At 43.5% G+C, this 25,011-nt stretch overlaps 1 protein-coding gene across 12 annotated transcripts in view; it reads left to right on the forward strand.

The window, feature by feature from the left end:
* Window positions 1-25,011, forward strand: part of RASGEF1C (RasGEF domain family member 1C) — a 116,516-nt gene that overhangs the window by 21,534 nt on the left and 69,971 nt on the right. The gene's annotated exons all lie outside the window — the stretch shown is intronic.

Genomic DNA, 25,011 nt, shown 5'->3' on the forward strand with positions numbered 1-25,011 from the left:
CTACGAGAGCTGGATCTTTTAACTCCGGCAGTAGAGGCTCCTGCATTATGATCCAGAGGTTCTCTGGCTTGATCCCTGTAGCCGATGATCCCCCAGGAGTATTGACATTACTCACACGTAATATAAAGACAGTCTCTGCCCTAAACAGCTTATCCGTTCAGGCTGTGACAAAAGACAAGAGGCAGAGAAGACAGACAAATGGAGAGAGGCGAGAACAGTGAAACACCTCTGGTCTAATATGCAGCCATCTCCACACACCAACTGTCTTGCCATTGTCAAATGTTTTGTCGGCATCACAGCAGAGCTGAACCCTAAGGAGGGGTCTGAAGGAGGAGGACTATGGAGAAGCATTGTGGATTTTAATGAGGAGCTCCTCCCATTAACCAAATCTGCTCTTTTTAACTGGTCTAGTCTTATAACAGGTCCATTTCCTATTTTCTTTCATTGTTCTGTTTGTTTTGGGTTTACCATGCTCACCTGCCCCTCCGAAGGGGGATGGCATACATCCATTCTACTGTCTTCCCTAGCTCCAACCAGCATGCAAGCTGTGACAGTCTGGATGCATTTATCCAGGAGTCAACAGCAGAGCTCTAAACTGGCCTGTGCACAGTGTCTCCTGCACCCCTCTTCCCATGGGTGCTAAGGAGGCCAACTCGGCCTCTCTTCATTCCCACGTGAGGGTCTGAAACCCACCTAAGGCTCCAGAGCTGTCTCTGTATAACCCAACAGCCCCATCTTCTTCTGTGTTTTGCTTTTGGGTACTTTTGGTATTTTTCTTTTGCCATGTTAATTCCATATCTACGTACTGGTATAGCCAAGGGTTTTCTACCAAGGATACTGGGCAGGCAGTGCAATCATTTACCTTACCTCATTAGTTAACAGATTCTTGTTTAGTGTCTTCACTATTAAACAACTTCCATCAATGAAACACAGCTCCATGGACTTAGAATTGCTCTTTGATGTTACTGCTGACATTGTGTACCCGTATGAAGAGCCCTTGACCTTTGCGTTGACTTTGTCTCTTCCCAGTATAAAACAATGGTGTGCAGCCCGACGAATTGCAGTTTGAGCTGTGAAGGGTTACGTGCAGCAGATGTGTGTGTTTTGCTGGGAAGCTTCTGCTGCACTCCGGACTCTGCATTTCTGTCGGTTTGATGTAATATCCTACGTGATAAAAAACTAAAGTAGCTGGTTTCGCTGCGTTGCCCCCACTGCTTCTGGAGAGACATGAGATTAATCTTCCAGCTGCCAATCTACAAAGCTGCTGCCCAAACCAGAGAGACTCTGAGCAAAGGCTGCACTGCCCGGAATATATCAGACAAAACCAGTCATCTTTCCTCAGTGAGCATTATCAATATAACCATGCGAATCTTTATCCTGTGCAGCTCCATTGTCACGCCTTGCCTTGCTTCAGTTTGTCGTTTCCAGGTCACTTCCCTTCTCTTTGTCAGCGTGTTTAGCATTGCTTCACATCGGCATAATTATACCACCCCCCTCAGGAACACCACTGTGCATACCATAGGCAGCTCTAGGACTACATTACATAGTGGCCCATTGAAAAGCAGAATTTGACCATAGTGCTGAATAGGCGAAATGCAAAGCTACACGTTTTCCTGATGTCCATTCTCTAAACCTCTTATTTCCACTCAATTCAAGGTGCTTTTACAAGTCCTTGTCCAGGCAGATGTGCCTCCTTTGCCATCATGGCCTGCTTCCCATCTGTCTTTGCTGGCAGCAGTAGTAATAACAGTCTGGTCGTGCCCACAGGGTCATAGGCACTGTCCAGCTTACACATGGGAAGGGAGAGATCTGAAGAGAGATTCTGCATGACTTTGTCACACTGATTCAAGTTAGCTTGCAGCGGTATGCTGCCAGTGTTGTTCACCGATAGATGTTACTGCCTGGAACCGGTGATGAACTGCCAAAATCTTAACAACCGGTGCCTTCCTCACCCCACGAGGGGGTCGTGGCCTGCCCCCGCCCCCCTGGACTCCTGCCCCATCCAACCCCTCACGTTCCTTGATGCCCCCACCCCAGGACCTCTGCCCCATCCACCCCCCTCCCCTGTCTGCCCCCAGAACCAGTCAGGAGGGTCTCGTGGGCCACCGTAGTGGGTGCCCACCCCACCCCTAAGAGCCAGAGGGAACTGCCAGGGGGCAAGGTGTGGAGTCCTGGTGCTGCTTACCTGGGGCGGCTCCCAGAAAGCATCCAGCAGGTCCCTCTGGCTCCTAGGGGCGGGGTAGCATAGCTGGGTGGGAGCAGGGGGAGTGGCCGCTCCCCCCACTGATCACATCAGAAGTGGCGCCTTAGGCACCAACTCCGTGGGTGCTCTGGGGCTGGAGCCCCCATGGGGACAATTTGGTGGGTGCAGAGCCCCCACCGGCAGCTCCCCCCCCCGTGCCTGGCCCCAGTTCACCTCCGCTCCGCCTCCTTCCCTGAACGTGCCACCCCACTCTGCTTCTCCGCCCCTGCGCTCCCTTCCCGCGAATCAGCTGTTTGTGCGGGAAGCCGGGGGGTGCTAAGAAGCAAGCGGTGGCTTCGCGCTCAGGCCCAGGGAGGCGGAGCGGAGGTGAGCTGGGGTGGCGGGGCACAAGGAGGGCCGCCCGCACCACAGCAATTAACCTGGGGGTCGGGGGGACACATTCAGGGGAACCGCTCCCTGCCCCAGCTCACCTCCGCCTCCCTGGGCCTGAGCGCGAAGCTGCTGCTTGCTTCTCAGCCCTCCCCAGCTTCCCACGCGAACAACTGATTTGGGAAGCGGGCGGGGAGAAGCAGAGCGGGGTGGTGTGTTCAGGGGAGGAGGCGGAGCGGAGGGGAGCTGGGGCCGGGCAGGGAGCTGCCAGGGACAACCAGTTCTAAAAGGGCTTCTAAATTTAACAACCGGTTCCAGCTCACCACTGCCTGGAACATAACAGCTCAGGGGCGCTGTAAATGTGGAGGCTTTCCTGACCTCTATCCACTGGAAATACTAGCGTGGAGCACTGGAGAGGATTGTCTTTCCCAGTAAGAGGGTCACTAGCGTAGACATGTTTCAAACGTTCCTGTAGTACTTTCCGTTAGCTCCCTAAGGGCCAAATCCTCCGTCCAGTGAAGTCAATGGGAGATTTCATTTTCCCAATCCAGACCCTAGAGTGTCCATTCACAGGAGACGGGAGTGGGTGAACGCCTGCTGGTTTGCTTGGAGGTTTGGATCGTACCGTGTGTGCACCACTGACATTAATCTTGTCCCAGAATCCCATTCCTCCCAGCTTCTCTCTAGGCCCCAGGGACCATTGCTGTTTTCAGGGAGCCATTGAACTAGTCCTGTGCCGGGCAGGCGTTCTGCCAGCCTTGGGGAGGGTGGTCTTGTTGAGATTTGGCTGGATACAAAACCCTCCCTGATTTCGGGTCTGTTCAGGGTCTAAGTGAACTTTGTGCACAGCCCCAGTTACAGTAAGCTGAGCCCTTCCACAATCGAGATTCCCTGAATCGATGGATTCAAATCCTGTCCGGTTTGAGTTGTCCTTCCTTCTGTCTAAGGGAAATATATTGAGTATTGAATATCTTTTGGATTTGATCTTGGAAACAGAGCTCCTCTCTGCTCAGCTTGGACTGGGACCAGATTTACAGAAAAGTGTGTGCAATTGCACACCTGATTTGCATACTAATTTAGTGCAACCACATGTACAGTTGTAGTAAGATTTGTCTAGAGCCCTGCAAATCCATGGATATCTGCTGTGTATCCAGGGATGTGGATGCGGTTGTATTGTTTACCATCTTTGTGGATCGCGGATTGGATGCGGATCCAAATATTTGTATCCGCGCATGGCTCTAGCAGTGCGGGTGCAGATGCGGATACATATAAAAGATGGAATGCGGCTCGCGGGTTGGATACAAGTTGCCATCCTCTACCCTGGAGGTGATGGCAGAATTAAAACTGCTACGACAGCAGAAGCTTAGTGTTGTTCATGGGTTTTCTGTGTATTAAAATTTAGCAACAGTTGTATAAAAAACCAATGTACGTTTGGAATCATTGGTGTATTGACAAGTTCCTGCATTCATTAGAGATGGCCTGAATCAGAGGACTGGTTCTGATTACTCCCAAACTTTGGAACCGAAACCCAAGACTAGATGCAAATTTTGCAGTTGGTCCTTTTTCAAAAATGGCTGAATCGAGCCCCTGTGCTTTGGGGTACTCAGTTCTGCATCTCTATTTTGTGTGTGGGAAAGCTATCCACTACTCATTGTTGATATTTTTAAACGATTGCCCCTTTTTCTGGAGTTTATTTTTCTGTTTCAACAACCCTGTGCTGTCTGGTAGAGAAAACCAAGAAATTCAGAGAGAGATTATTTTGAAGCTGTAAATTGTTTAAATATCAGATGCTCAGGACTGTTACTCTGCAGATTATATAATTAAATGATGAGCTAGCTGAAGGACAATTAACTTTCAGGCCCATGGCTCTGGCCTGGGTTCTCAGATCCCCCATTTGGGAGCCCAAATGCTCATTCATAGGCTGCTGTTTGCCAGCAGCTGCCACACAGGTGCCTCTCCGAGACCACAGGTTTTACCTATAGTTAGAATAATTAAAAGTGCTGTAACTGTGTGTTCGCTATTGGCAAATGTTAACTTCCTAATGGCGACTACTGTGAATGTTTAAGGCCTCTGCTCAGGCAGGCCCTTAAGTCTGTGGCTAATCCCATCCCTATTCAGCAGAGCATTTATGGATTTTAAATTTGATGACACAAGTAGCCCCATTGATTGTTTCACGCTGAAGCACGTGCTTATGTGATTTTGCGGAATTGGGGCCTAGAAGCAGCTATATTAGATGAGGAGTTGGGCAGCCAATTTAGACTTCAGAGTTGAGATTTTTCAAAGCAGTCTCAGGGGTTTAAACGAACATCCTCCTACAAAAAAAATTGACCATGATTAGTTCACTGGCTTGCTAATACCACTGCCAATCACAGTGACTAATATTGTCTCGTCGTTTCTGTGTACTCCCTGTCTGTCTGTCTGTCTATCCATCCATCTGTGGTCTCTTGTTTTGTACTTAGATTTGTGGGAGAGGGATCATCTTTTTGTTCTGTGTTTGTTCAGTGCCTTACACAAGGGGGTCTATGACTAGGGTTCCTAACTGCTGTAGTGATAAAATAACAATGGCATGATTGATGGACAATGTGTATCTTAATTCCCCTAGATGTCTTTGAATACATGAATCAAGCCTTGTTGCGTGAAGTCTTAAATATTTGCATTTTTTTAAAAAGAAATTCCTGTCTACATTTGCAGCTTTCTTGATCTCTGACACATCGCCTCTTGATCTTGCCTTGCAATCCACACCATAGCAGGCTCGTTTGTTGCCAACTCTCACAATTTTAGCCCAGGCTTCATAACGTTTGGTGTTTTTTATCTTGAAATCCCAACATCTGGAGTTGGATGCTTTCCACTTTTTTAAAGTACATTTCTAGCCCTCGTAGTTGTGGAGAAAAGCTTGGAAATTTGAACCAGAAAGGCTGAAAAGCCCCAAATGCAGCACTTAATTTGTACCAGGGCTTGCCAGGACTGAGTCCTGGCACCTCTAGGCGTGGCAGTTCGTAGCCCTGGCACCTCTGGGCTTGCTGCATCAGTTATGAATGTAAACAAATTGCTTGAGCCCTGGCACCTCTTTCATTACAAATTAAGCACTGCCCAATGTATTATTTTGTTTGTCTTAAAAATAATGAGATTTTTTTTTTTTAAATCTCATGATGGGAGGGAGAAGGGCGCTGACTCCTGGGTTCTGAACACTTGAGATTGACAATACAGACTGTTCATCCTAGAATGTCGTCTTCTGCATATGCTTAGACTAAACGCACATATCAGACAACTGGACTGAGCCTGCTGTGTTTTTACCAGGCACTGCAGTTAAACTGCCTTCTTATTCTTTCTTTCTGGAAAGTACTTACAATTCTTCTCCCAGCTTCTCACATCCCTTAATGCTAGAGCCTGTCTAATGGAGCCCCAGGGACCCCACCAATCCATAGCACATAAAAATCACATTTACTATCTGTAGAAATGCTCTGGTTTTGGAGGCAAAACCGTGTTTTCCTTCAGCCCTGTCGTCTGTGCTCTGGCATTAGTGCTGGAGGCAGAGCATTTCATTAAAGATTTATGTAAAGCAGGGGCTGCGCTCTGAGGCAGGAAGTGAAAGTTGTGGCTTCAGCATGCTAATGCAAAGTGGAGCTAAAGGGTTTTGTTCAACATGCATAATGCAGTGCAGGTTGGCACAGCCCAAGGTTTCATCTGGGAGAATGAAGCTTACGCCGCCCTTTTCCGTGGCACATAACTGCTGAATTCATTCACATGTCATCTTACAAGACCTGAGAATACGGTGACAACAAACTACTATCCTCGCAAATATGAAGACTCCGTGATAGCCCAGCCATACTAAAGAGGAACTCTGTATAGCATAGTAATGCACACAGTGTTGGCTTTGGGTCCTGGGATTAGAGTTACCTGTCTAGAGCAGAGTGTGATACTGTCAAGAGTCAGTGCTCTAACTGTGGGAAAACAAAAGGGATAGTTTTGCTCCTCTACGTATCCGTTCAGCTCTTATTCCTTTTTCAACCAGCATCAGTGAGAAGTGAACATCAAATCCAGCCACCTATGTCTCCTAGTTTGAAGCCTGCCACCACTCCTGAAACCATTACAATGAACAATGTTAGGAATATTATCTTTTTCTGTCTCTGTTTTCTCTCTGGTGCTTTTTATAGAAGGCTTCTGGTTTGGGAATCCATGTAGCTACATATCAACTGTGGAAACACGTAAATCCCTGAATGTGGGCTGAGAACATGGAAATTAATGGAAATTAACATACAGCATTTGAGACCAGTGGAGGCTTTGGTCCAATGAGGAAGCTGGAGGGAAGAACTGACCTGTAAACATGCACTCACATACTTTTTCAGAAGAGTGTGTTTGCTGTTCATGACGGAGAATGCCCATGAAAGGTGTTGGCAGAAAGCAAGACAGACAACACAACTGGTAAACCACATACAATGTCACAGCAGGTGACAAGGAACTGTTTCCTGTATGAATGTAAATATATAAATTGTATATTATTTAAACTAGTTAGTAAAACTAATTTGGTATAGTGCTTGAACCTGAAAGAGGATAAGATTTGAATATTGATTAACTGAGATAATGGTTGTTATTTACTCTCTGTTATATACCGGTTCTTCCTACTGGATAGATTTCAGAGTAGCAGCCGTGTTAGTCTGTATCCGCAAAAAGAACTTGTGGCACCTTAGAGACTAACAAATTTATTAGAGCATGAGCTTTCGTGGGCTACAGCCCACTTCTTCAGATGCATAGAATGGAACATATAGTAAGAAGATATATATGTATATATCTTCTCTATATACATACAGAGCTGTATCTGTACGAGTTCATTCTATGCATCTGATGAAGTGGGCTGTAGCCCACGAAAGCTTATGCTCTAATAAATTTGTTAGTCTCTAAGGTGCCACAAGTACTCCTGTTCTTTCTACTGGATAGTCAGAGTTGTTGAACTTTGTGCCATAGCCCATATAGTTCTAACAGTCAATGGAGATTCTCCTTCAGACACAGTGGTAGGGTCGGCCTGTGCTTTTGGAGTAGGAGGTTCTGAATTCTATCACTGCTCTTGCATGAAGTTCCTGCAACCATGAAGTAAAAGCAATGGGACACCCATGAAGTCCTAGTTGGCGATGCACTTATTGCCATTTGAATTTACCTATTCTAGCTAGATTCTGTCTGGCTCCATTGGAACCATTCATGGAGAACCAAAATAACATGGAAACCTGGTTGGGATAACGCTCTCTGCCCAGCTGCAGCACTCCACCAGGCACTATAGCGTGAAGTGCTACATTACACATGTATAATAAGGAAACCTTGAAACACTCTGTGCACACACCGTGGCTGTAGGGAGCTAATTGAATCACAGAGGAGTGAGCATGATAGAGGTCAAGTGATAAAGTGAGCAGCAAGCCAAAGGGTCATAACCTCAAGCAGTCCATTAGTCTGAAATGTCATGTTTTATGAGAGTGAAGGAAAACAGTTAGCAGTTTATCTGTATCAGTTTGAATCTGCCTTGAAAAAAAACCCTAATCATATTGTTTGTGGTAGAAGCCCAGAATCTCATGACCTTATTTGTCTTGCTCTCTTCACTTTCAACTGTGAATTAATGGAGCAGACTATGACTATCATAATCTAGGATTTGCAAATATCTCTTAGCAGAGCACACATTGGCAAAGTCAAAACCTGTATCCCTTTAACTTCCTGAAACTGCCAGTCAGTTTTTAAAGAGCATCTACCTGGAGGAACAGGTGACTTAGCTGACTTCTTGCTCTGTCCCTTCTGGAGGCACTGTGAAAGCCAAGATGATGACTTATTCAGGAGACAGTGCTGAGGAACTTTGGATATAGGCTCAGGTACAAAGCAGGGGAAGGCCATTTTGATGCTATTATCAAAGCCACAGAAAAGAGATCTTGACAAGAATAGAATCCTAAGAGAAAAAATTCTCTTTAGTCACACACTGTTTTTCTAACCCATGGCCTAAGATACAGAAAAATCTAAATCTGTCTCTACATAGTGATAAAGAAAAATGCTCTTCACCCAATTGCCTTTGGTAGAAAATGTGGTGTAGGAAGGCTAAGAACTGCTAGGTCTTGTCTTTACCTCTTCAGTGATGAATGCAGGCAACAATCAGCTTCTAGCTGTTTATAGTGACGCTATATAACAGGCACTGTAAACCACTGATAGATGCTACAAACAATCCAGGGTCCAACACTAACAATATGGCAGTGATAAGTTGGTACTTTCAGCGGCGTCAGAGGACAAGGGATACTAGAGATAAATCTCCCAGGTATGGCTCCAAATTGGCCTGAGCCAGAAAGCCACACTTTATCAAGCTTATTTATGATGCTGCATTGAGGCAATGAGACCGAGAAATGTTTGAGTACTTTCCACGCAAGTCAGCACAATTTAATCCCCACTTGCGTTGGGTTAATGCCAGAGGATTTCTTATTAAAATAAAGTAAAACACTGTGGGTAACACACATTTTCCCTTAGACAATTAACAGTTAATTAAAGTAAAATAAAAATCATATTATTCTAGTTCATTCCCATAGGTCCCAGCAGATTTTACATTCCCAGATATTTTTACACTAGGTACAATGCTAACGTAGACTTTTTAACCATTCATAGACCGAAGGCCAAATTCAGAGGTGAGTTTGAGGGAGGCAAAGCTGAATCCAAAAACATCAGAGGACTTGTAAGAAAAAGCTAGAGTTTATAGCAATAGTCTAAGGAAGTTCCTCTAGCTTTTCATTCTGTATTGTGATCTTGGGCCTGATCCATAGGCCGTTGCAATGGACTCTTTCAGATAACTGCAATGGACTGTGGATTGTTCCCTGACAGAATATCTGTGCCTGTGGAGTGAGGAGGAAGGCCTTAAGAAAAATGAATACTGTAGTGTAACCATGTCATAGCATGAGCTGGCCCTTTAAGACCTTAGGGGGCTCAGCTGCACCTGTAACAGATCTAGCTTGCCTCCCCAGGTGGAGGTAATGAATGATGTCATTTGACAAAGGGTCTGGTGACTCGCAGCAGGGACTGCTGGGAGAGGAAAGAGCATACCTGAGAGAGACTCCCGAGAGGGATTCCGGGGTGTGGAGCCCTAGGAACTGGTGCTCCATAAAGAGTGGGAGGCCATCCAGAAAGGTTGGCAATTTAGTAAGAAGTCCTGGGAAAGAGAGTGAGGTTTTGGCTATGGGAGCAGACAGCCCAACTCTTTAGGGGCCTCAGGTCCAGTCATCCATAGAAGAGGGTGGGTTTGGGTTCCCCTATACCCCCACTTAGTGAGGTGAAGTAGTGCAACCCCCTGATATTAAGGGGACAAGTGGGAACTGACCAGAGCCCTGAAGGGCTAGAGAGGAGCCCAGGAGAAGAGTGGAAATGTGTGGGTGTGACATAGACCCTTGGGAAGGAAGGACTCCGCCTGGTGAGACGGGGGTGGAAGATTTGTTTGTATGTACTTCTGGATGCTGGCACCCTGGGAGGGGTTGGACTTCAGTAATTTAGCCATAGAGCCACGTTACCTCAGCAACCTGATTGCACTGAAGACTCAGAGAACCAAAGTGTATGAGGGAAAACTGAGGCAGCAGCAGCTCTGGTGGCAGACTGGGTAGGTGGTGCTGCTACACACCAGACTTCTATCTTAAGGAAAGCCACCTTGAGAGGAAGAGACCAATATGTAACCAATCTTTGCTTGTGTGGCATGGAGTGGATTATGGAACCTGGATTCTGAGTCTAGTTGTGTTTTTGCCTTAGTGGGGCTTATTTCTGTTTAATTACTGAACTTTATGATGTCAACATCATAACTTTTTGGCTGGTTAGTTGCTCTGTCTGCTTGACCAGTGTTAGTGTCAGGTTAAGCTAGAGATCTAAGGACAGCTTGCTTGATCTCCACCAATTCTTCCAATGTCTCACTCCTAATGGTAATTTATTGTCTTAATAGAGCAACTGTCTTTCTATTTTCATCCAGAGACACGTGAAGATGGTCACACATTGAAAAGAGAGCAGACTGTTGAATTAAAACCTAGAGCACGATTTACAACTACTTTGAAAACTTCCGGTGGGTCTCATGTGTTACAATGGTGGTCAGATGCATCTCTGGGTTAAATTTTGCTCTGTTACACCAGTCAATACAAAGTAATTCCAGTAAATTCAGTGGAGTTATTTCAGATTAACACCAAGCAAATTCTGACCATCTATGTCATTAACAGATACTCTAAAATTGGTAAATTGGAGATATTATGATAGGTACTTTGAGAAATGCAAATAGTAATAAGCATCTGTAGTATTTTGGTGACTGGAGACAATACCCCCATTCATAATTATGGAGATGGTGAGAGAGAGAAAGCGTTTCTAGAAATAGTTCTGAAAAATCGGTTCTGTTCATACATGCACATCACTATATATGGCTAGTTAGGCTTATTTAGTAAAGGTTTATCAAGCTGTCTGAAGTACTATAATTTTCCTTTAAGAGGAATGGAAAGCCCTCCAATATTGTAATAGGATGAACTTCAAGAAGATAAAGAAAAAATAACTTTGAAATAAAATCCCAGAAGTTACGTAGGGGGCTCTCACAGTGAAATACTTTTGCCTACTGATTTCAATATTCTCAACAAACAAGTTCATCCGCAGGTGATTATCTGCCCCAGGTGTACATAAGGCAATTAAGGAAAAGCTCAGTCTATAAAGTAAGAATTTTACTTTGTTGGTTTCACTGCAGTTACATTTATCCCCTCTAATGCCTGTTTGCCCTACATTGTAGCTTGTCAGTGGGAGAGATGTGAATAATCCTGTTAAACAATGGAGCTTCAGAAGAACATATTGTTCTGATGAAAGGCTTCCCAAGTCATTGTAATGGTTTTAAACATAAAGCACGTTACTAACAATGTTAACTGACTAAAATATAGGCACCACAAGAAATTCAGGTCTGTGGATTCCAATTGCTATTAGAAATGAGGGCTTTGATGCCTAACTCTGGTCTTGATTATGGGGGCAAGGTGGTTCAAGCTGTTATTAATGGACTTACGAAACTTTTAGTTCAAAGCTGCGAGGTCAAATCTAGCTTCGGCCTGGGTTTCCAGAAACCAAAGGCAGTGTCTTTGACAGCTGTTCAGTCACCTGTGTGAAATTAGTTTGTGGTGTCTCTCTAGTTCCTAGTGAATAGGCATCTTCCTCACAAAACCAACCACTACCCACACTAACTGCCTGGTGGATCGGAGTCTGGAATCCTCCCTCCTTGAGAGGTGGTGCTTCCAGGGCAGGTGTTGAGGGCCACTGACCGATGCTCCATATTACCTCCCAGAGTGAGAGGAAGCCACAACAGCCATGTTGCACCTGTTTGTGTGGCTAAACTTAGGGCTTCGGTATCCTGGGCTGTGAACTGGGCACCTGTCATGAATATGACATTCACTTTTTAATCATAAAAGGCAGGGGCACAACGGTAGTGAGGAACATAAATAATGAGCAAACTAATTGCTGGTGTACCCAGCACAATTCAGTAGAGATTGATTAAGTTACACCCATCCTTGATGGAGGAACAAGCTTTCAGACATTTGGGATTTGGTGCTGCTGCCCTACCCCTTGCATTGTCATTCACACCTGCATATGCTAAGTGCTTAGGAGGGACACCCTTTTTGCTTCTTTTGAGGAGCACATAATGGAAAGATGATATGAGGCAGGCGGGGGGAAGCATAGTTCATATTGTTCAGCATTTCCTGCTAGGAAAGCATCCTGTATATAAAGTACTGTGTAGGTATATAAAGAACCCCTGTAATGAACTGTCACTGTCTGTCTAACAAGAGAAAGAGTATCCAGTTTCTTAGTTTTTAAAATAATGGAAGAAAATATTATTTCTAATGAGGATTTTTACATATTCTCCTATCAAGCTGCATAATTCTTGTTAACGTTAATGGATTTAAGCATGCACATCAAGAGGAGAATGGACACCTCCTGTGATTTTCTCTATGTACATCATTGTTACGCTGTTGTGACAGATCTCTAGAATAGCTGAGGGGCGCCATGTTAATTAACCAGGTATTAGAACTGCTATAGCCACGTTTTATAGAACAGATCTGATCCTTTGGAGCTGTTAAGGTCTAGCATGAAAACACTCTGCTTAGCAAAGAGTCTCGAGGCACTGCCCAATAGGCTGGAATGGTTCAGTTGTATCATTACAAACATAACATTACTATGAGGTCAAATGTAAGTGTAAGTTCACAACCACACAATAAATAGCAAGGTATTATGATACATAGCTGCACAATCACACTATAGCACCCCTTTATTGTGAATAGGAACTTGGGGCACATCTTCAGTGCAATTAAAAAACCATGGTGCTGAGTCTCAGAGCCTGGCTCAATTGACTCAAGCTTGTGGGGCTGGGGCTGTGGGGCTAAAAATAGCAGTGGAGATGTTTGGGCTTAGGCTGGAGCCCAGGCTCTGAGACCCACAGCCCCTTGTGGGCCCAACCTGAGCCCAGATGCCTACACTACAGTTTTATAGCCCCACAGCCTGAGCCAGCTGACATGGCCGTGCAGCGGATCTTTTATGGCAGGGTAGACCTACCTCTAGAGAACTCTATTTTCAGGAAGTGCTTGAGGAGAGAGCTCAGTATAGGTGGAGGAAGGAATGAAGCCTGACCTTTGCACTGTCTTTGTTCTCATTATCTGTGTGCTCAGACACAGAACACCATGGCTCTATCGGATCTGCACTCAGTGATCCACATATTGTAGAGGCCAGGGTTTTGATTGACAGGTACAGCATGTGCTGAAAACATTACTTTTGTGCATAAACTGGATGACCGTGCTTGATCCAGAGCCCAATGAATATTCCCATTGACTTCAGTGGGCTTTGGATCAGGGCCTGTAAGGGAGAAGCCTTAGTACTAGAGTACAATCAAGACAAAAGCAAAACATTAAAACTATTCTTCTTTAGGATTAAGACACATAATCAGCCTTAAAATGAGAAAGATGCTGTCTTCTTGCTTGGGCCCTGCATCCATGAACCATAGGATGGCATAACATATAGTTTGTATCAGATATCTGGAAATGGTAATATCTACGTGATGACATGCAAAACTCTGTCATAAATTTATCATGAACCTTTGAACCACAGCTCCCCTGCATTCTGCCTACTAATCCATCTCTGCAGGGACCTCTTTAATGTTACAAACCAATGAGCAAATTTCAAGTTCCCAACATTCTTTTAACAACAGCTTTTCAGAGAAATGTTCCTATCCTGCTGTCACGGAGTCACCGGCAATGCTCTGAAACTACTCCATATGAAGCCAGTAAGGACTCTGGGGGAGCCTCCTCTCTGTGAGCAGACTGTCTCCAGGGCAAGAAGCTTACACAGCTTCGACCTTCCTGGGTCTGACCTCGGAGCATTCAGCATCCCCTTCTCACACCATGCACTTCCCACAGCAAGTCCGCACAAGCGGGGCTCCTGGGGAAGCCAGGGGCCCCTGCACCCCAATTCAGGAGTCAGATGTGACTCTCAGCCAGCCAGTAAAAGAGAAGCTTTATTAGACAACAGGAACATGGTCTAAAACAGAGCTTGTAGGTACAGAGAGCAGGACCCCGCAGTCAGGTCCATCTTTGGGGGCAGGGAGGCCAGAGTCCCATCCGGGCCTCCCTCCATTTCCTCAGCCAGCTCCAAACTGCCACTCTCTCGCCCCTCCTCTCGCCTTTGTCTCTTTCCTGGGCTAGGAGGCCACCTGATCTCTTTGTGGTCCAACACCTTCAGTTGGCACCTTTGCAGAGGAGGGGCCCAGGCCATCAGTTGCCAGGAGACAGGGTGTCGGCCATTCTCTGTGCAGACAGCATCACACTGGTTCTCTGGGACTCTGCGACAATCACACACCCTTATCCCACCACCTAGATACTTAAGAACTGCATAGGGGAAACTGAGGCACCCACACAGTATTCAGAGAAAACATTAAGAACATTCCCACTTCGTCACACCTGTTTATGACAAAACCGGCATCATAACCCATCTTGTGTATTGTTCCTTTCTGTCCCCTGCTCTCAAACATAGATTTCTTAAGTATTTTACTACTCCTGCCCTTGAAAAAGTGCCTCCTTCAGGAGCTAATGGTAAATCTACCTCCATGTGGAAATATAGTTGGGTAATAGGCATGGGGTGTTGCAGAAACATGAGCCAGTTTGCATAAAAATCTGAAGAGGAGCCATTTTTAAGACTTCTTGGCCCAGATAGTGTGATTGTGGCCTTCTGATTATTCTAAGTTATGCCAAGGGGCTGGACTGGTATACAGCCAGCTCAGGTTCTTTTCTAAAAGATCACAGCACATTGGACAATGTACTGTATCCTGGTGATTTTTGTCCAAATACATTCTACAACTATCTTCTAGTACAAGTGATAAACTAAAGCTAGATATTATTGCTCATGATTAGCATATGCCGTAGCAAAATCTCAGCAAACCTACTTGGAAACTGTGTTGCTCTTGTGAAGTGATGATATAACATGGTCTTTTTATATTCTGCGTAAATACAGGGAAAGGAGATAGAAGGGAGCTGTGTGTTGCTCTGTACCATCCCCTGGCCAATGCAGAATTGAACTCTCTTTGGTTTTGTGTAGGTTGTTATATTATTCTCATCACCATAGTATCTGAGTGCCTTCCAGTAGTGCGTTTAGCAGTATGCCTAACATCTGTCATGTGTCTGTTCTCTCACGCTGTTCCCAGCGTAGTGTGTGTTTTGGACTTTTTGTGGTTATACACGCACATTTCTGTGTGTTTGGTAGAAAAGGCAAGGTCAAAGAAATGGACCTTGCATCCACAGTGGAATGTGGTGGGATTTGTGATGGCACCTTAATTACCTGTCCCCAAGAAAGTGCTGTCTCCTGCACAGGGAACTTTTTACCTTAACGGTAGAAAGTTCCAGTGTGCCAGAGGAGCAAAGTTGTGGACCATGGTTTTCATCCCGGAGCTTTAGGCAATCTTCTAGATACCCTGAGTCCAGTCATTGAGCAACTTGGACAGAAGCACCAAAACCTTGATTCTATGGGAAGCCAGTGTAGACAGAGGAGGACAAGTCCCATGTGCTCATGGTAGTCGGTGTTGCTGAGGAGACATGCTGCAGGGCTCTGCACCAGTTGGAGTTTCTGAAGCGGTGAATGTTTTGTGCCCAGGTATATTGCGTTGCTGTAGTCCAAAGGACAAAGGAGACAAAGGAGTGAATAACTGAGGCTCGATTGTCATTTGCCAGGACGGGACAGAGTCTTAGCCAGCTAGACATTGTAGAAAGTGTTACGCTTGCAGTTGCTGCTATGTAAGAGCTCAGCATCCAGGAGCACTCCTGAACTAAGACTGAGTTGACCGATTGTGGATGTGCAACTTGAACCAAAGGGGATTGCAATGTGACTGCAAACTTTTCACCTCTGTCTTGCTTGGATTCATCTTCAGCCAGCTATTCTTCAGCCAAGCACTGGGCCAACTTGGTAGTGGTATGGCCAGAGGTGGGGAAGGATAGGTAGAGCTGTGTATCGTCTGCATATTGCTGATACTTGAGTCTGTGTCGTCTGACCAGTTCATCGAGTGGCTGCATGAAGATATGAATAGGACTGGAGACCTACAAGGAAATTGATCCTTGTAGGACTCCACAGGTGAGGGTGTGGAAGTGAAGGTGAAGTTTCCCATCACTAGTCACCGAGTGCATCCCTCCAGGATTGAGTCACACCACTGTAATGCATTTTTCTTACCTAGAGCAGTGTGTATGGTGGATATATATTTTTTTGGTTCACTGGCAATGGAGAAAAGTAGAAAAAAATACTGGTTTCAGGTCAGACAAAATGTTTCAATTTGATTTTGGGTACTTTTCAAATGTTTTTTTAAAAAATAAAATGAAAGGAAATTTCTAAATGTAGTTTCAACCTGAAAAAAACAAAATGTTTCATTTTGAAAATGTCAGAATGAAGCATTTTTACTTTATTAGGATTTTTTCAACTGAAACAATTTTGCTGAAATGGACACAAATTAACGAAATGGTTTGGTAAACCTGAATGTGTATTTTTCACCACAAATGTTTCAGGTGAAAAATTTAATCTGGCTCTACCCTGGACCTTTGCCACCCCCCTTAGGCGAGACAGCCATATCTTATTGTTCCCAGCGTCAGATGCTGCGGAGAGGTCCAGAAAGATGAGAATAGATGTCTGCCCTCGATCCACTGACAACGGGAGATCATTCATCCGTGCCTCTAAAGTGGTTTCAGTTGCATGTCCTGGCCTGAATCCAGGGTATGCTGAGTCTAGGATAGTAGCTTCAATTGGATGAGCTGCACTGTGTTCTCTAGTCAGCCCAATCCCAATACGATTTTTTCTAGTGTTTAATCCAGTCCAGGTTTAAAAGACTGAAGTAATGGGGATTAGGACTATGTCAAATAATGACTCTGGTCTACATGTATTTAAAATGTCAATGTAATCTGACATTATAACAGTCTCTGCAGACTTGCATTGACACTATTTTGACATTATAATGTGGTCTCTACACCCTTGCATTGATATTGTAATTCAACATTGCCAAGTGATCCCCATGGATTTGCATTAATTTTGTCATGGGGAGAATGTTCTGATGTGTTAAGACCCATTTAAACAAATGGAGAATTGGCATCTTTAAAGGAGTTTGTGCACTAGTTATTTCTCATTCTCTGTAGTTCTCTTTCAAACACATGCATTTCAAGACCGTTTCCCCAATTATCAGGAGATAATTAACTCTAGGGACCAGCTTGCAAAACTGTATTTAAAAATTAAATTGTGTTTCACTATGACTTCACAGAACCTCCTCTGAGCATAAACTATTAAATAAGTAACAACAATAAAGTTCACCCCTGGTACATTAAAATTTGGGCTTAAGTGGTTAGAAATAAATGGGGCTACATGCTTGTCATGGTAAATTTTGAGGGATCTCTTTTAAAATTCATATTTAAAGATGTGTTTTCAGGCGGTATATCATACCAGGTTTCAAATGGAAGAACCAGTGCTGTCCTTTGGATGAAGGATTGATAGTCCAGCGACTTTAAAAAAAAAGAAAAAGGAAAAGTTGTGGCTGCATAGCAGCGAAATCTCACAATGGAAGAGTCGCCACGCAGTGCCTCTCCACGACTCTGATTTCCCCTGTCTGCTTTTCTTGTTCTGGACTGATGGCGATTGCCAGTGCAATTAAAATCATTGCTGTGATTGGTTTCACCAGTCTTCTCCTGGGTGCTAAGACCTAAAGTGGTTTTAAAACATTTTTTTTTTTGGCCTCTGAGAGACTGAAGGTTTCTCTTTATTGTGTCACCATTCTCTTAGGAGTAAGAGATTCCTTGTCCCCTTTGACAGTCATGTAGCACTAGAAATAAACGAGCTACGTAATGAACTGCAGTATCTTGGGGTTTATAATGAAAAACCGCGTTTCCCATTGGGGTAGGACCGGAAGAGCCAAGTTAACCTCAACAGTAATGTGACTCCCAGTGTGTCTATCATTCTATTAAACATTGTTTTAATGTATAGGGCCTGATTCTGCCATCATTTTCTCATGTTGAACAGTACTTTACTCTGTGAGTCATCTCATTCACTTCATTGTAATTACTCAAGGAGTAAACTGCCTGGCCTGAGTAAGGACACACAGTTGGCTCATAATGAATCATCACATTAGACCCAGTTAGTGAAGGAGTCATCAGAATCAGACAAGCGACTGTAAAATGGGCTCCTTATTACTGCATCTGTCTTCTCCTCTTTGTGCTTAGGTTACTGTAGGGAGGAAACTAAATCCTACTCCTACAGCAGTGCAGAGCCAATGTAGCTATGGAAGAACAAGATGTATTTTAATCAGTCTCATGAATCATTTAAAATAAAAAATGGCCAGCTCAGATTTGGCTGCTTAATCCTTATTGTTGCTGATGTGTTTGATGTCTGAAGTAGAAAGCTGAATGCCATGTTATGCTCTGTGAGGCTGGGCTTGTGATGCTGACCCTTCGGAAAACCTTAGTTTTGACTCCTGCGCAAAACAAATGAAACACAGAAGTCACTGAGGGAGAACAAGCATGCCACGCCATGATGTCATTTTCATAGCATCACTCTTCAGCAAATACCATACTTGTGCAAGAGGCGGGGTCTTGAATACAAAGGTTTCTTTAGAATTCTTAAAAGCTTGCTGGCTGGAAGGAGGCCAACTCTAAGGTGTTAGTGAAATGTAGATAGTGAAACTACTCATCCACTAAGACTCCTGCCTTAACTTGCTTGCAAATGAAAAGTGCAATTGAACTGGAGAAAGTGAAAATTATCCAAGAGTCTCAGGTGTGAAAGAGAGAAAAGTTCAGATTTCTGAAAATATGGAAATATGACAGTACATCACAAACATTGCATTATCTAGTATAGTATTGGAACCAAGCGCTCCTCAGTGTTTTTGTAGAAGGTGGTCATTGAATGATGACTGAGCAAGTTCCAAGAGAGCCTTTTGATTCGAGCCTTTCATGGTTTGCCATTCACCCCTGGAGTGGAATGAAGAGCCATTGTAACATAAAAAGGAACATTTAAAAAGTGGAGGATTTGGTCGATGAATCTCCACTCAGAAATGACTCGGCTTCTGAAGTCCAGTTTGCTGTGTAGGTCTCCACACTACTGGTAGATTGGACCATGTATAAGGGAGAGATTTTTTTTCCCCAGCCAATTAATTATGCAGTATATTTGTGGGTATTCAGTATATTGAAGTAAAAAATTGTAATGTGCAGAAATGAGTTATGTCATTTTTATAATAGCGATACAATTCTAAAATTTCCCACCAGAGTGGGAAAAGTACATGACATTGATCATTAGTATTGTCAGAGATGCCAGGTTTAGATAATTTACAGTAGCTGAATGTCTTATTGCCTCCCCATTTCTTGTTATGGTGAAGGTGAAAGATTCCATGGAGCTTGTCAAAACAGTATGAGATCATCTTGGTATCTTGGCCGGTTCTCATTTTCAGTGGGACAGATGATGACAGTCATATTTTACATTTTAAGTGTTAATCCCAAAGTTCTTTGTAAACAAGAATGACTACTGAATGGCAGCCACCCTTTGAGGTGGGAAACGGCAGCTGTTTAATAGAATCATAGAATCATAGAATATCAGGGTTGGAAGGGACCCCAGAAGGTCATCTAGTCCAACCCCCTGCTCAAAGCAGGACCAATTCCCAGTTAAATCATCCCAGCCAGGGCTTTGTCAAGCCTGACCTTAAAAACCTCTAAGGAAGGAGATTCTACCACCTCCCTAGGTAACGCATTCCAGTGTTTCACCACCCTCTTAGTGAAAAAGTTTTTCCTAATATCCAATCTAAACCTCCCCCACTGCAACTTGAGACCATTACTCCTCGTTCTGTCATCTGCTACCATTGAGAACAGTCTAGAGCCATCCTCTTTGGAACCCCCTTTTGCCTATAGTCTATGGCAACATTGTAAAACCACTTAGGACAGGAAGAGAAGAAGAAATCTATATCAAAATGAATCAATCGGTGGGGGGGGTCAATGCTGGAATCTGGCCAAGGCACTGGGACTGACACCTCTGCTCTTGCAAAAATTGCTGTGGGATCTTTAATAATCATAAATTGGGTGAAAATCTGGCCCTATTGAAATGAATGGAAGTTTTGCAATTGGCTTCAGTGGAACCAGGATTTTCCCTTTGGTTTATGTCTCATTCAGATAGACAGAACTTCCAGCAGCACAGTGTTCATTACTTCCAGGAAGGAAATGGGTTAAGTACTGACTCCAGAGAAGGAGTGTCACCGTGAAACACCAACATGGCTTCCTGAGTTTTCCTAGAAGGTCTCCCATCCAAGCACTGACTGGAACTGGCTGACCCTGCACAGTTCCGAGATCTGATGAGATCACTATTTAAGATGATATGGCTGCAGGCCTATCCAACAAGGCTGTGGATGAGATTTTGATGTCTAAAACCAAATTCCAGTCCACCTTCTTATTCCCATAACATACAATGGCAGCATTTCTCCCGGGCAGCTTCAGTTTCTTTCTGTTAAACGTTTAAAATCTTCCCAACTCTACCATGCTGCATGAAAATATGAGTATTCAACATTCTCTGATATTCAGAGTGGGGATTCCCATCTGTGTAGTCCCTTAGAGGAGTGGAAGAACAGGTCGTTTCTCTGAGTCTCAGGAGACTCTGCAGAATACAGAAAAAAACAGCTATAGGAAGTGATTTCACAGCACAAGCTGCCCCAAATAGATATATTGGTGTTATTTAGTAGTTGGTTGCCAAGTTAAATGTTAGGAAGATTGGTTTTACATTTGAACAAATTCTCAGCTTTACAGAGAACCATATTTACAAAGGCTGCACTTTGCTGTCAGACCTCCCACTGAATTCTCTTGATATGCAAACAAGTTGTAATAGATATACTATGGTTATGCCCTATAAGCTGATATCTCTGGAGAGCTGTTGATTATCCTGTCATTACCTTTCACTTTCTTTTTCTTTCCTTCTCCTCCTCTCCATGGAGAGAGCAAGTATTCTTTTCTCAGGGGTTTCAGGATGGTTAGCACACTAGTTCCCTTTTAAACATGGTCCCTTGATAATTGAGTGTCATAAAGGAAATATCATCACTATTTATTTAAAAAATATAGCTGATGCTTTGAAAAGAAGTCTTGGAATTTAAAAGAATGTATGAGAAGCATCCCAGATCTTCAAGTGCCCTGCCAAAGACTAGAACAAACTAGAACCAAACCCAAAATATAATGGCATTGCTCTTCAATGTAGGAAAATTCATTGCTGAGGGAGCAATGCCAGTTTTCACTAGCTGAGGATCTGATCTTTTGTTGGCATACTTTATAGAGATGAAGGGTGACATTTTCAAAAGTGCCTGTCCTAGTTTCAAAAGTGACTTGGACACTTAAAAGCGTAAGTCCCATTGACTTTCAATAGGACTTAGGCTCATAAGTTCCTACAGGCATTCTATGTGGTGCTTTAGTCTGCACCAGAGGGGTGTAAATTTTATTCCGCATTAGTGTGTCATGCATTAATTGGTCTGTGTGGACCCTGCTGGTGCACACTAAAAATTCTATAGTGTGCATTCATGTAGTGTGTTTGAAACAGGACTACATTAACACTCACTAGGAAACTTTTAATGCATGCCAGCAGGTTCCACGTGGGCCAATTAGTGCGAAACACACCAGCACAGACTAAAATTTACACCCCTTCTAGTCCAAGTTCCCCCTAAACTGTGTGGCCGTGCAGCAGGCTATCAAGGGTTGTGCAGCTGGGGAGAGGCGCCTCTCCCCTGCCCCAGCCCTGGACCTGCCGCAGCCAGTGAGAGGCACCTCTTCCCCAGCCCCATCCCCAGCCTTGGAGCTGAGTTAGGGACTTCTGAAAATTTTACCCAAAGGTTTTAATGAATTTTCCAAACAAATCTCTTTATTATATTTGCTTTAGACCATGAATATTTAGCCTTTATTACATCAGTAGTTTCAGTAACCTCTTTTCTTCACAGTGATAGTATTTATTCTTAATCAGATTCTCAGGCTGCACCAAGGGGTCAGTTTATTTGCCATGGTGACAATTAGATTTTTAAAGCTGAAATCTACCAAACTAGGTTCATAAAATTCATGCTTGCGACCCATCACTACAATATAAGAGGACTTTCCAACTAAGCATTAAGCCAAGTGATTGACATTTGTCCAGAGTTGTTCCTTCTCCAGTTCTCTCCCAGGGGCAAAATTAAAGAGTCTTTTGCACGTGGACTAGTAAGGACCACTCATACAACTCTCGTTAACATTTCTGTTGTAAGAGTTCACCAATCTCTGTATGTCAATGTTAAATACCTCCAAAATAGGCTCTGGGGTCTATCCTTCCCTCCTTGCATATGCATAACTCCTACGTATTACATTGGAAATATACCATATACCTCATAGCCATTGGCTTAAATTGAAAGCAAGTCAGTGAGGGCAGTAATTTGTGCACATTGTTCATTGTCCTTTATTTGAAGCAGGAGACTGGCTCATTTCTTAGAATGCTGTTCAATTTTAAATGATCGTTTGACATAACACGGCTGCTACTCTGAAATTCGACCAAATAAATGTTTCTAGGCACGTCATGTGACTCAGCCTCTGGCATTAGTGCTTTTGCAAGAATGTAGTGATTCCCGGACCAAATTTTCAAGAGCAGCTTCTAATTTGCAAGTATTTTACATATTAGAGAGCCAGATTCTGATACCCTCACTTTCATTGCATAGATAGTCACATTGATTTCAGTCAAAAATGCCTGTGGAGTAAGGTGCTGTTCAACAAGAGTAAGATTGTCTGTGTGTGTGTACACCAGGCTAATTTGTGCATGTGACCCACACATCTAATTACCTGATTTGCATGCACAGATGCAGAAATCCAAGTTTTTGCAAGTACGTACTATCTGAAAATTCAGGTGCTTGAAATGCTGTAGGTACCAACATTTTGTGGGAAGGCCTTAGATTCCTGGTTCTGCAAATACTACAAATATTTACTGACATGCATCATCTTCAGGTGTGCAAGCATTTCCATTGAAGTGAACTACTCACAGGCTTAAAATTAAGCGTGTGTGCACACTGCCGGACTGGCGTGTCAACAGGCTGAGGTTCATACTCTACAATTTTGAGTGTAGTTGTTTTAACTATGAGGTAATAACTTTGCTGTTCATTCGAGTTTCATATCAAGCTCTTTTAGGCCCCAGGCAAAATTTGCTACTAAGGTAGTATCAAGAAGTAATGCTTGTTGGTGGTTTTTTTTGTTTGTTTGTTTTAAATCAGTTGTGCAAGAAATAACTCAAATGAACAATGCAGCATTTCATGTAGGTCCTATATATAAACTGAGCTTTGCACTTATGCTATATTTTTGGATGTATTGCGATATCTGAGATTGGAGGATTAATAATTTGTTCTTTATGAACATACACACACCAATCCCTATGAACTAATCAAGCCATTTCTCCTATAGAATGTGAAGGAGGAAAAAGAAAGTGAGAGATTATTTGTATTTTTAAATAATTGGCATTTACTCAGATATTACGGTGAAGGAGACTGTGTTAGTACTGTATCTGGGTAGATAAATCAATTGCTGGAATGGTCAGTTAAAAAAACACTACAGTGTTTTCTGGATCACATTTCCTAGTATGATCTATAGAATTTTGGAGCCATACATGACTTGACAGTGTCATTTAAAGAGCACTTCAAAAGAGAATCGAATTAATGTGGATTAGGTGGGAAAAATCTTTGCAGTATGCTCATGCAGTCTGATCCTCTGGAAATTGGCTTTGTAAACCACATCTTGACGGCTGAAGAGTTAGGCGGTCAGCAGTTACAGTTCAAGATTTAATTCATCCTGTGCCTATCTAGGGCCAAATTCATCCCTGATTTTAATGCCACTGAAGTCAGTGGAGTTATACCAATGAGGGATTTGTCCCCTTATTTTTGAACTCAGTTCCTCCTATCACTTCGCTTTCACGAGGCTCACGGGATTTCATCTAAAAGGGCTGGTGCTGGTCAGATTACAAAGATTTTGATTTTTATATGGATATCAAGAATATCCAGAATTCTCTGTCATACCTGAAAAGAAAAGGAGTACTTGTGGCACCTTAGAGACTAACCAATTTATTTGAGCATAAGCTTTCGTGAGCTACAGCTCACTTCATCGGATGAAATAGGCAGTTTCCACAGTATGCATCGGATGAAGTGAGCTGTAGCTCACGAAAGCTTATGCTCAAATAAATTGGTTAGTCTCTAAGGTGCCACAAGTACTCCTTTTCTTTTTGTGAATACAGACTAACATGGCTGTTACTCTGAAATCTATCATACCTGATGACGATAAACATTTTGGAAGGATTATTAAACCTCATGCTTCATAAGCAAGTCTCAAACTATTAGAGACCTGTGTGGGAGGCAGATTCATCTCTCATCTGCCTACTGTGGTGTTCTGACATCTTCCTTTGAAACATCTGGTACTGGCTCTGTCAGAGACAAGATACTGGCCTAGATGACCCACAGTTCTGATCCAGTCTGGCAATGCCTATGTTCCTAAGAGACCAAAGTTGCTAATAGCAAAGCCATAATTTCATGTAGATTGTGTCCTGATAATAAGCAAAGAACTGATACTGGCAGTCCCTTTTGAAGACAGACTTCTAGTGATGATCACGGAAAAGTGGCCCATCCAGTTTGTTTGCCCTAAAGACCAATTCTCTAACTGTCACTTTTTAAAAGTGAACTCCATGGGGACCACAAGCACCTACCACAAGCCAGCAGTCTAACCTGCATCAGCACTGGTGCAAAAACTCAGGGAGCCGGAGCAGACTTCCTCACTGCACCCTCATCCTGCTGCACCCAATGGGGAAAATCTGCCCCAAATGCAGATCTGAACATCCCCAACGCTCAAAGAAGTCAGGCTTATGTTGCTTTGACACTGGGCCCATTTCCAATGAGTCATAGATCCTTAATTATGGAG

The sequence above is a fragment of the Lepidochelys kempii genome, chromosome 8, assembly GCF_965140265.1.
Source record: "Lepidochelys kempii isolate rLepKem1 chromosome 8, rLepKem1.hap2, whole genome shotgun sequence".
NCBI classification, from domain to species: Eukaryota; Metazoa; Chordata; order Testudines; family Cheloniidae; genus Lepidochelys; species Lepidochelys kempii.